The following is an 11,299-nucleotide window of genomic DNA, read 5'->3' as shown; positions in this document are numbered from 1 at the left end:
GTGCTGCCCTATACCCGGCCATACAGTGCTGCCCTATACCCGGCTATATACTACTGTCCTATACCCGGCTATACACTGCTGTCCTATACCCGGCTATATACTGCTGCCCTATACCCGGCTATATACTGCTGGCCTATACCTGGCCATACACTGCTGCCCTATACCCGGCCATACAGTGCTGTCCTATACCCGGCTATATACTGCTGCCCTATACCCGGCCATACAGTGCTGCCCTATACCCGGCCATACAGTGCTGTCCTATACCCGGCTATACACTGCTGCCCTATACCCGGCCATACAGTGCTGTCCTATACCCGGCTATATACTGCTGCCCTATACCCGGCCATACAGTGCTGCCCTATACCCGGCCATGCAGTGCTGCCCTATACCCGGCCATACAGTGCTGCCCTATACCCGGCCATACAGTGCTGCCCTATACCCGGTCATACAGTGCTGCCCTATACCCGGCTATATACTGCTGCCCTATACCCGGCTATACACTGCTGCCCTGTACCCGGCTTTACACTGCTGACCTATACCCATCTGCCCTATACCCGGCCATACAGTGCTGCCCTATACCCGGCTATACACTGCTGACATATACCCATCTGCCCTATACCCGGCCATACACTGCTGCCCTATACCCGGCTATACAGTGCTGCCCTATACCCGGCTATACAGTGCTGCCCTATATCCATCTGCCCTATACCCGGCCATACAGTGCTGCCCTATACCCGGCTATACACTGCTGACCTATATACTGCTTACCTATACCCGGCCATACAGTGATGCCCTATACCCGGCTATACACTGCTGACCTACATACTGCTGACCTATACCTGGCTATATACTGCTGCCCTATACCCGGCCATACACTGCTGCCCTATACCCGGCTATGCAGTGCTGCCCTATACCCTGCCATACAGTGCTGCCCTATACCCGGCTATACACTGCTGCCCTGTACCCGGCTATGCACTGCTGCCCTGTACCCGGCTATATGCTGCTGCCCTGTACCTGGTTATACACTGCTGCCCTATATCTGGCTATATACTGCTGCCCTATACCCGGCCATACAGTGCTGCTCTATACCCGGCTATACACTGCTGCCCTATACCTGGCTATATACTGCTGCCCTATACCCGGCTATATACTGCTGCCCTATACCCGGTCATACAGTGCTTCCCTATACCCGTCTGACCTATACCCGGCCATACACTGCTGCCCTATACCCGGCCATATACTGCTGCCCTGTACCCGGTTATATACTGCTGCCCTATACCCGTCTATACACTGCTGCCCTGTACCCAGCTATATACTGCTGCCCTATACCCGGCTATACACTGCTGCCCTATACCCGGCCATACAGTGTATAGCCAGCCATACACTGCTGCCCTGTACCCAGCTATATACTGCTGCCCTATACCCGGCCATACAGTGCTGCCCTGTACCCAGCTACATACTGCTGCCCTGTACCCGGCTATATACTGCTGCCTTATACCCAGCTATACACTGCTGCCCTATACCCGGCTATACACTGCTGCCCTATAGGAAGACACGTCCCCCTGGCTATACACTGCTGCCCTATACCCGGCTATATACTGCTGCCCTATAGGAAGACACGTCCTCCTGGCTATACACTGCTGCTTTGTACCCGGCTATGCACTGCTGCCCTGTACCCGGCTATTTACTGCTGCCCTCTACCCGGCTATATACTGCTGCCCTATACCCAGCCATACAGTGTATAGCCAGCCATACACTGCTGCCCTATACCCAGCCATACACTGCTGCCCTGTACCCAGCTATATACTGCTGCCCTGTACCCAGCTACATACTGCTGCCCTGTACCCGGCTATATACTGCTGCCCTATACCCAGCTTTACACTGCTGCCCTATACCCGGCTATACACTGCTGCCTTATACCCAGCTATACACTGCTGCCCTATACCCGGCTATACACTGCTGCCCTATACCCAGCTATATACTGCTGCCCTATAGGAAGACACGTCCCCCCGGCTATACACTGCTGCCCTGTACCCGGCCATGCACTGCTGCCCTGTACCCGGCTATGCACTGCTGCCCTGTACCCGGCTATATGCTGCTGCCCTGTACCCGGCTATACACTGCTGCCCTATACCCGGCTATACACTGCTGCCCTATACCCGGCCATACAGTGTATAGCCAGCCATACACTGCTGCCATATACCCAGCCATACACTGCTGCCCTGTACCCAGCTATATACTGCTGCCCTATACCCGGCCATACACTGCTGCCCTGTACCCAGCTACATACTGCTGCCCTGTACCCGGCTATATACTGCTGCCCTATACCCAGCTTTACACTGCTGCCCTATACCCGGCTATACACTGCTGCCTTATACCCAGCTATACACTGCTGCCCTATACCCGGCTATACACTGCTGCCCTATACCCAGCTATATACTGCTGCCCTATAGGAAGACACGTCCCCCCGGCTATACACTGCTGCCCTGTACCCGGCTATGCACTGCTGCCCTGTACCCGGATATGCACTGCTGCCCTGTACCCGGCTATACACTGCCGCCCTATACCCGGCTATATACTGCTGCCCTGTACCCGGCCATACAATGCTGCCCTATACCCGGCCATACACTACTGCCGTGTACCCAGCTATACCCTGCTGCCCTATACCCGTCTATACACTGCTGCCCTGTACCCGGCCATACACTGCTGCCGTGTACCCAGCTATACACTGCTGCCCTATACCCAGCTATACACTGCTGCCTTATACCCAGCTATATACTGGTGCCCTACACCCAGCTATATACTACTGCACTATACCCGGCTATACACTGCTGCCCTATACCCAGCTATACACTGCTGCCCTGTACCCGGCTATACACTGCTGCCTTATACCCAGCTTTATACTTCTGCTCTGTACCCAGCCATACACTGCTGCGCTGTACCCGGCTATACACTGCTGCCCTGTACCCGGCTATATACTGCTGCCCTATACACTGCTGCCCTGTACCCAGCCATACCCTGCTGCCCTGCGCTCGGCTATATACTGCTGACCTATATGCGGCTATATACTGCTGCCCTATACCCGGCTATACACTGCTGCTGTACTGAGGAGACCGGGAGAGAGATGTGTGGTGTGTACTGCAGCCTGTACATACAGATGTGTGGTGCGTACTGCAGCCTGTACATACAGATGTGTGGTGTGTACTGCAGCCTGTACATACAGATGTGTGGTGTGTACTGCAGCCTGTACATACAGATGTGTGGTGTGTACTGCAGCCTGTACATACAGATGTGTGGTGTGTACTGCAGCCTGTACATACAGATGTGTGGTGTGTACTGCAGCCTGTACATACAGATGTGTGGTGTGTACTGCAGCCTGTACATACAGATGTGTGGTGTGTACTGCAGCCTGTACATACAGATGTGTGGTGTGTACTGCAGCCTGTACATACAGATGTGTGGTGTGTACTGCAGCCTGTACATACAGATGTGTGGTGTGTACTGCAGCCTGTACATACAGATGTGTGGTGTGTACTGCAGCCTGTACATACAGATGTGTGGTGTGTACTGCAGCCTGTACATACAGATGTGTGGTGTGTACTGCAGCCTGTACATACAGATGTGTGGTGTGTACTGCAGCCTGTACATACAGATGTGTGGTGTGTACTGCAGCCTGTACATACAGATGTGTGGTGTGTACTGCAGCCTGTACATACAGATGTGTGGTGTGTACTGCAGCCTGTACATACAGATGTATGCTCTGTACAGGTCTCATTCACTATGGACTGTGTGCTCAGAAAAATAAAGGAAACACTCACATAACACATACTAGATCTGAATGGATGAAATATTCTCATTGAATACTTTGTTCTGTACAAAGCCGAATGTGCCTGGATTTGGAGTCACGCACAAAATTAAAGTGGAAAAACACACTACAGGCTGATCCAACTTTGATGTAATGTCCTTAAAACAAGTTACAATGAGGCTGAGTATTGTGTGTGGCCTCCACGTTCCTGTATGACCTCCCTACAACGCCCGGGCATGCTCCTGATGAGGTGTCTGTATGACCTCCCTACAAGGCCCGGGCATGCTCCTGATGAGGTGCCTGTATGACCTCCCTACAACGCCCGGGCATGCTCCTGATGAGGTGCCTGTATGACCTCCCTACAACGCCCGGGCATGCTCCTGATGAGGTGCCTGTATGACCTCCCTACAACGCCCGGGCATGCTCCTGATGAGGTGCCTGTATGACCTCCCTACAACGCCCGGGCATGCTCCTGATGAGGTGTCTGTATGACCTCCCTGCAACGCCCGGGCATGCTCCTGATGAGGTGCCTGTATGACCTCCCTACAAGGCCCGGGCATGCTCCTGATGAGGTGCCTGTATGACCTCCCTACAACGCCCGGGCATGCTCCTGATGAGGTGCCTGTATGACCTCCCTACAACGCCCGGGCATGCTCCTGATGAGGTGCCTGTATGACCTCCCTACAACGCCCGGGCATGCTCCTGATGAGGTGGCGGATGGTCTCCTGAGAGATCTCCTCCCAGACCTGGACTAAAGCATCCGCCAACTCCTGGACAGTCTGTGCTGCAACGTTGGTGGATGGAGCAAGACATGATGCCCCAGATTTGCTCAATCGGATTCAGGTTCTGGGAACGGGCGGCCAGTCCATAGCTTCAATGCCTTCATCTTGCAGAAACTGATGACACACTCCAGCCACATGAGGTCCAGCATTGTCCTGAATTAAGAAGAACCCAGGGCCAACCGCACCAGCATATGGTCTCACAAGGGGTCTGAGGTCTCATCTCGGTAACTAATAGCAGTCACATGGAGGGCTGTGCGGCCCTCCAAATGCCAACTATTTACAAAAAGGGCCATAAGCTCAGAACTCATCCGAGCTAATTCCCACTAGTAAAATATAACTTTTATTGGCTCATATTAAAAGTAAAACCTTAGTGTGATTTAAAATATACGCACTCCTAATGCCCAAATCACATCTCACCCCAGTAGGGAGCTAGTACCCCAATGGCTGAGTAGCTGCAGACTACCCTCCAATAAATACAATATTTATCTCTTTAGTAACTGATGGACAGAGAAGTGCTATTTAAAATACACAGCGCATAGCCCCTCAACTAGTTTCACCCGCTCTCGGGCGTCATCAGGAGGTGGGCTTATGACAATGCGCGGCCCCTTCTTGCTCATATTTATACGCTTAAACTATGACCTCATGACCTCATTAGTCATATTAACCTATCATATTCTGTATAGACGGGAGTAGTAGGCGTTCCTTACTATCTGGCCAATAGCCAATATACACGTCAGACGCCAAGTCTATCATAGTACTCTCACAACAGTCGCCATCTTATTGGCTCCGCCCGTCATCACATTATGCATTACTGTCATCAGTCACTCACCAATTACATCATCGGCATGCGTCCTATGTACATCATTCAGGATCACATGATCATCAGCTGACTCTTACACCGGCCAGCGTCATTCCCCCGTCACCTGACTAAGTCATATGACCAAATGGGGAATTCTTCTCGTTCTAGCCAGCTTGCGCATGCGCACTGGTAACATGCCGTATCTACAGTACCAGGTCCCATTATTACTCTAACATCATATCTTATATGTAAAAATAAATAACCTAAACAGACCTATATTTAGGGGTGTGTCTTAATTGCATCTAAAGTCTAATTACTAATTAAAATTTTATTATTTTTTATTTTAGGGTTTCACAAAGTAGGTGTTACCACCCCACTTGTTCCACACCATGGGGAGGACAGAGCTGCAGCGGACCAACACTAATCGGTAAGTATATAATCAGTGGGAAATTATTACATATGTAGCCCATAAACTCTGCGCAGCATATATCCATATTGATGACTGCGCAACAATCATCCACTACTGATACCTCCAGCCCGTTTTAAGATTCTCATATTATTCCTCATTCCTAAAGCAAACCCATACTCATATTATCTTACTCTTTATATATAGGCCTGTGGTATATAGTATACTTATTAGTAATTATACAGGACCATACATGCATTGGTGACTATTCTTTATATTTATATTTATGAAAATAGTGAGTGAGAATGAAGGTCATTTAAATTATTATTAATGAGCTTTAAAAAACCCAGGGGCACAAGAATGCACAACTTATATAGTTTACAAAAAAGCCAAAAAAGAAAAACTCTCATTGAGTCCCTGTGGGCTCATACTTGAGAGTCTGTGTATCCACTTCGCCTCTTCACGTAATAACAGCTTGTCAAGGCAGCCTTTTCTTGGTCCCAGCTTTGGCTGTGAGATGCCTATAAATTGTATCGCTTCACATTTGCCTCCATGATATGTTCTCACATGTCTAGAGATAGGTGTATCTTCTTCATTTCTGATCGTAATAAGATGTTTCGAGATACGTCTCCGAGGTCTTGCCCACATAGATTTTTGGACACTCACATTTGGCAATGTAAATAATCCCTCTCGATCTGCAGTTTATAAACTGTCTGATTTCATAGATCTTTGGATCATGAGGGTTCTGGAAATTCTTAGTAGTTGGTATAAATCTACAGAATTGACATCTCCCACAAGGATGGGAGCCTACTGTACTCGATCTCAGCCAGGATGTCGTTTTCTCCTCTGCATAATGGCTATGGACTAATATATCCCGTAAATTGCGTCCCCTCCTATAAGTCACGCTCGGTCTCAGTCCTACAACCTGTTTCAGATCTTGATCACCCAATAAGATTTTCCAATGTTTACGCAATATTGCCATAATAGAGGATGCATTCGCATCAAAATTACCGATACATCTAATTTTTCTTTCTTCCTTTGTCTGTCTCATCTGAGGTTTGTCAGATCCTCATTCAGGGCTCTCTGAAAAGCTCTCCTGATAGGCTTCCGAGAATAACCTCTCTCCCTAAATCGCTGTGAAAGGTTCTCACATTCTTTCAAAAAAGAGGATGGTTCAGAGCAATTTCTTTTTGTCCGTAGAAATTGCCCTACGGGGATCCCCCTCCTCAGTGGTTCTGGATGCCAGCTCTGCCAGTGTAAAAAGTTATTTGTTGACGTACTCTTCCTGAAAATGTCCGTTTGTATGTTCAAATCTGAATCAATCTTAATGGTCAGGTCCAGAAAATTAATCTCATGATCGTGAAATTCATGGGTAAAGAACATACCGATGTCATTATTGTTCAAAATCTGTACAAAGCTCTCAAAAGTGTCCTTGTCCCCATCCCAAAAAATAAGAATATCATCAATAAACCTCCCCCAAAATAATATGTGACTAGTGAAAAAAAGTAAATCCTCATTAAAAACGTGCTCCGCCTCCCACCACCCTAAAAATAAATAAGCATAAGTGGGTGCACAAGTGCTCCCCATCGCCGTCCCTTTTATTTGGTGATAATACCGGTGATCAAATAGAAAAAAATTGTGTGTGAGAACATATTCCAATAAAGTGAACGCATTGTGTTCCTGAAGGTGACGGCTTCTGGTGTTCAAAAAATATGATACTGCTTGCAAACCTAAATGGTGTTTGATGTTTGTGTACAAAGACTCAACATCTAGACTTGCTAGATGTGTAGTGGACGTGACCGTGATGTCTGTGATTTTACGTACAGTGTCTTTAGTGTCTCTTTCAAAAATGAAGGGAGTGCTGAAACAAAAGAATTAAGAACCTTATCCACTTATGTGCTTGCCCCCTGTGTCAGGCAATCATTGCCTGAGACTATGGGGCGACCTTTCAAGGGGAAGATGGATTTATGCACTTTAGGTAGGGCATAGAACGTTGCCGTGGTGGGGGTAGAGTTCCAAATATATTAATATTCCCCATTACTGATAAGTTTGAGAGCCTTTGCTTTTTCCAGAATAGTTTTCAATTCGCTTAAAAAGCGATTAGTAGGGTCGGAATCCAAAATACTGTAGGTGGTTCTATCATCCAAAAGTGATCTTACCATGGATACATAGTCTTTTCTGTCTAGTAAAACTATGTTGCCACCTTTATCTGATGGTTTCACTATTAATTCTTGATTCCCTCGTAGTTCCTTCAAAGCTATCTGTTCCTCATGTGTCAAATTTGAATGAATTTTCTCTCGCTTAGTCTTGAGTGAATTTATATCACTTGTTACCAAAGACACAAATGTATTGGACACTGGTTTATGCCCTAGATCCACATTTACTCCAAGTATCACCCAATATTCACATATAGATACATTTGTGTCTTTGGTAACAAGTGATATAAATTCACTCAAGACTAAGCGAGAGAAAATTCATTCAAATTTGACACATGAGGAACAGATAGCTTTGGAGAAACTACGAGGGAATCAAGAATTAATAGTGAAACCATCAGATAAAGGTGGCAACATAGTTTTACTAGACAGAAAAGACTATGTATCCATGGTAAGATCACTTTTGGATGATAGAACCACCTACAGTATTTTGGATGCCGACCCTACTAATAGCTTTTTAAGCTAATTGAAAACTATTCTGGAAAAAGCAAAGGCTCTCAAACTTATCAGTAATGGGGAATATCAATATATTTGGAACTCTACCCCCACCACGGCAACGTTCTATGCCCTACCTAAAGTGCATAAAGCCATCTCCCCCTTGAAAGGTCGCTCCATAGTCTCAGGCAATGATTGCCTGACACAGGGGGCAAGCACATATGTGGATAAGGTTCTTAATTCTTTTGTTTCAGCACTCCCTTCATTTTTAAGAGACACTAAAGACACTGTACGTAAAATCACAGACATCACGGTCACGTCCACTACACATCTAGCAAGTCTAGGTGTTGAGTCTTTGTACACCAACATCAAACACCATTTAGGTTTGCAAGCAGTATCATATTTTTTGAACACCAGAAGCGGTCACCTTCAGGAACACAATGCGTTCACTCTCACTTTATTGGAATATGTTCTCACACACAATTTTTTTCTATTTGATCACCGGTATTATCACCAAATAAAAGGGACGGCGATGGGGAGCACTTGTGCACCCACTTATGCTAATTTATTTTTAGGGTGGTGGGAGGCGGAGCACGTTTTTAATGAGGATTTACTTTTTTTCACTAGTCACATATTATTTTGGGGGAGGTTTATTGATGATATTCTTATTTTTTGGGATGGGGACAAGGACACTTTTGAGAGCTTTGTACAGATTTTGAACAATAATGACATCGGTATGTTCTTTACCCATGAATTTCACGATCATGAGATTAATTTTCTTGACCTGACCATTAAGATTGATTCAGATTTGAACATACAAACGAACATTTTCAGGAAGAGTACGTCAACAAATAACTTTTTACACTGGCAGAGCTGGCATCCAGAACCACTGAGGAGGGGGATCCCCGTAGGGCAATTTCTACGGACAAAAAGAAATTGCTCTGAACCATCCTCTTTTTTTGAAAGAATGTGAGAACCTCTCACAGCGATTTAGGGAGAGAGGTTATCCTCGGAAGCCTATCAGCAGAGCTTTTCAGAGAGCCCTGAATGAGGATAGAGTCACTCTTCTTGAAGACAAACCTCAGATGAGACAGACAAAGGAAGAAAGAAAAATTAGATGTATCGGTACTTTCGATGCGAATGCATCCTCTATTATGGCAATATTGCGTAAACATTGGAAAATCTTATTGGGTGATCAAGATCTGAAACAGCTTGTAGGACTGAGACCGAGCGTGACTTATAGGAGGGGACGTAATTTACGGGATATATTAGTCCATAGCCATTATGCAGAGGAGAAAACGACATCCTGGCTGAGATCGAGTACAGTAGGCTCCCATCCTTGTGGGAGATGTCAATTCTGTAGATTTATACCAACTACTAAGAATTTCCAGAACCCTCATGATCCAAAGATCTATGAAATCAGACAGTTTATAAACTGCAGATCGAGAGGGATTATTTACATTGCCAAATGTGAGTGTCCAAAAATCTATGTGGGCAAGACCTCGGAGTCGTATCTCGAAACATCTTATTACGATCAGAAATGAAGAAGATACACTTATCTCTAGACATGTGAGAACATATCATGGAGGCAAATGTGAAGCGATACAATTTATAGGCATCTCACAACCAAAGCTGGGACCAAGAAAAGGCTGCCTTGACAAGCTGTTATTACGTGAAGAGGCGAAGTGGATACACAGACTCTCAAGTATGAGCCCACAGGGACTCAATGAGGGTTTTTCTTTTTTGGCTTTTTTGTAAACTATATAAGTTGGGCATTCTTGTGCCCCTGGGTTTTTTAAAGCTCATTAATAATAATTTAAATGACCTTCATTCTCACTCACTATTTTCATAAATATAAATATAAAGAATAGTCACCAATGCATGTATGGTCCTGTATAATTACTAATAAGTATACTATATACCACAGGCCTATATATAAAGAGTAAGATAATATGAGTATGGGTTTGCTTTAGGAATGAGGAATAATATGAGAATCTTAAAACGGGCTGGAGGTATCAGTAGTGGATGATTGTTGCGCAGTCATCAATATGGATATATGCTGCGCAGAGTTTATGGGCTACATATGTAATAATTTCCCACTGTTGATATACTTACCAATTAGTGTTGGTCCGCTGCAGCTCTGTACGCCCCATGGTGTGGAACAAGTGGGGTGGTAACACCTACTTTGTGAAACCCTAAAATAAAAAATAATAAAATTAAAATTAGTAATTAGACTTTAGATGCAATTAAGACACACCCCTAAATATAGGTCTGTTTAGGTTATTTATTTTTACATATAAGATATGATGTTAGAGTAATAATGGGACCTGGTACTGTAGATACGGCATGTTACCAGTGCGCATGCGCAAGCTAGCTAGAACGAGAAGAATTCCCCATTTGATCATATGACTTAGTCAGGTGACGGGGGAATGACGCTGGCCGGTGTAAGAGTCAGCTGATGATCATGTGATCCTGAATGACGTACATAGGACGCATGCCGATGATGTAATTGGTGAGTGACTGATGACAGTAATGCATAATGTGATGACGGGCGGAGCCAATAAGATGGCGACTGTTGTGAGAGTACTATGATAGACTTGGCGTCTGACGTGTATATTGGCTATTGGCCAGATAGTAAGGAACGCCTACTACTCCCGTCTATACAGAGTATGATAGGTTAATATGACTAATGAGGTCATGAGGTCATAGTTTAAGCGTATAAATATGAGCAAGAAGGGGCCGCGCATTGTCATAAGCCCACCTCCTGATGACGCCCGAGAGCGGGTGAAACTAGTTGAGGGGCTATGCGCTGTGTATTTTAAATAGCACTTCTCTGTCCATCAGTTACTAAAAAGATAA

The sequence above is a fragment of the Dendropsophus ebraccatus genome, chromosome 6 (genome assembly GCF_027789765.1).
Source record: "Dendropsophus ebraccatus isolate aDenEbr1 chromosome 6, aDenEbr1.pat, whole genome shotgun sequence".
Taxonomy (NCBI): Eukaryota; Metazoa; Chordata; class Amphibia; order Anura; family Hylidae; genus Dendropsophus; species Dendropsophus ebraccatus.
The sequence above is the reverse complement of the archived record's forward strand: the minus strand, read 5'-3'. Positions refer to the sequence as shown.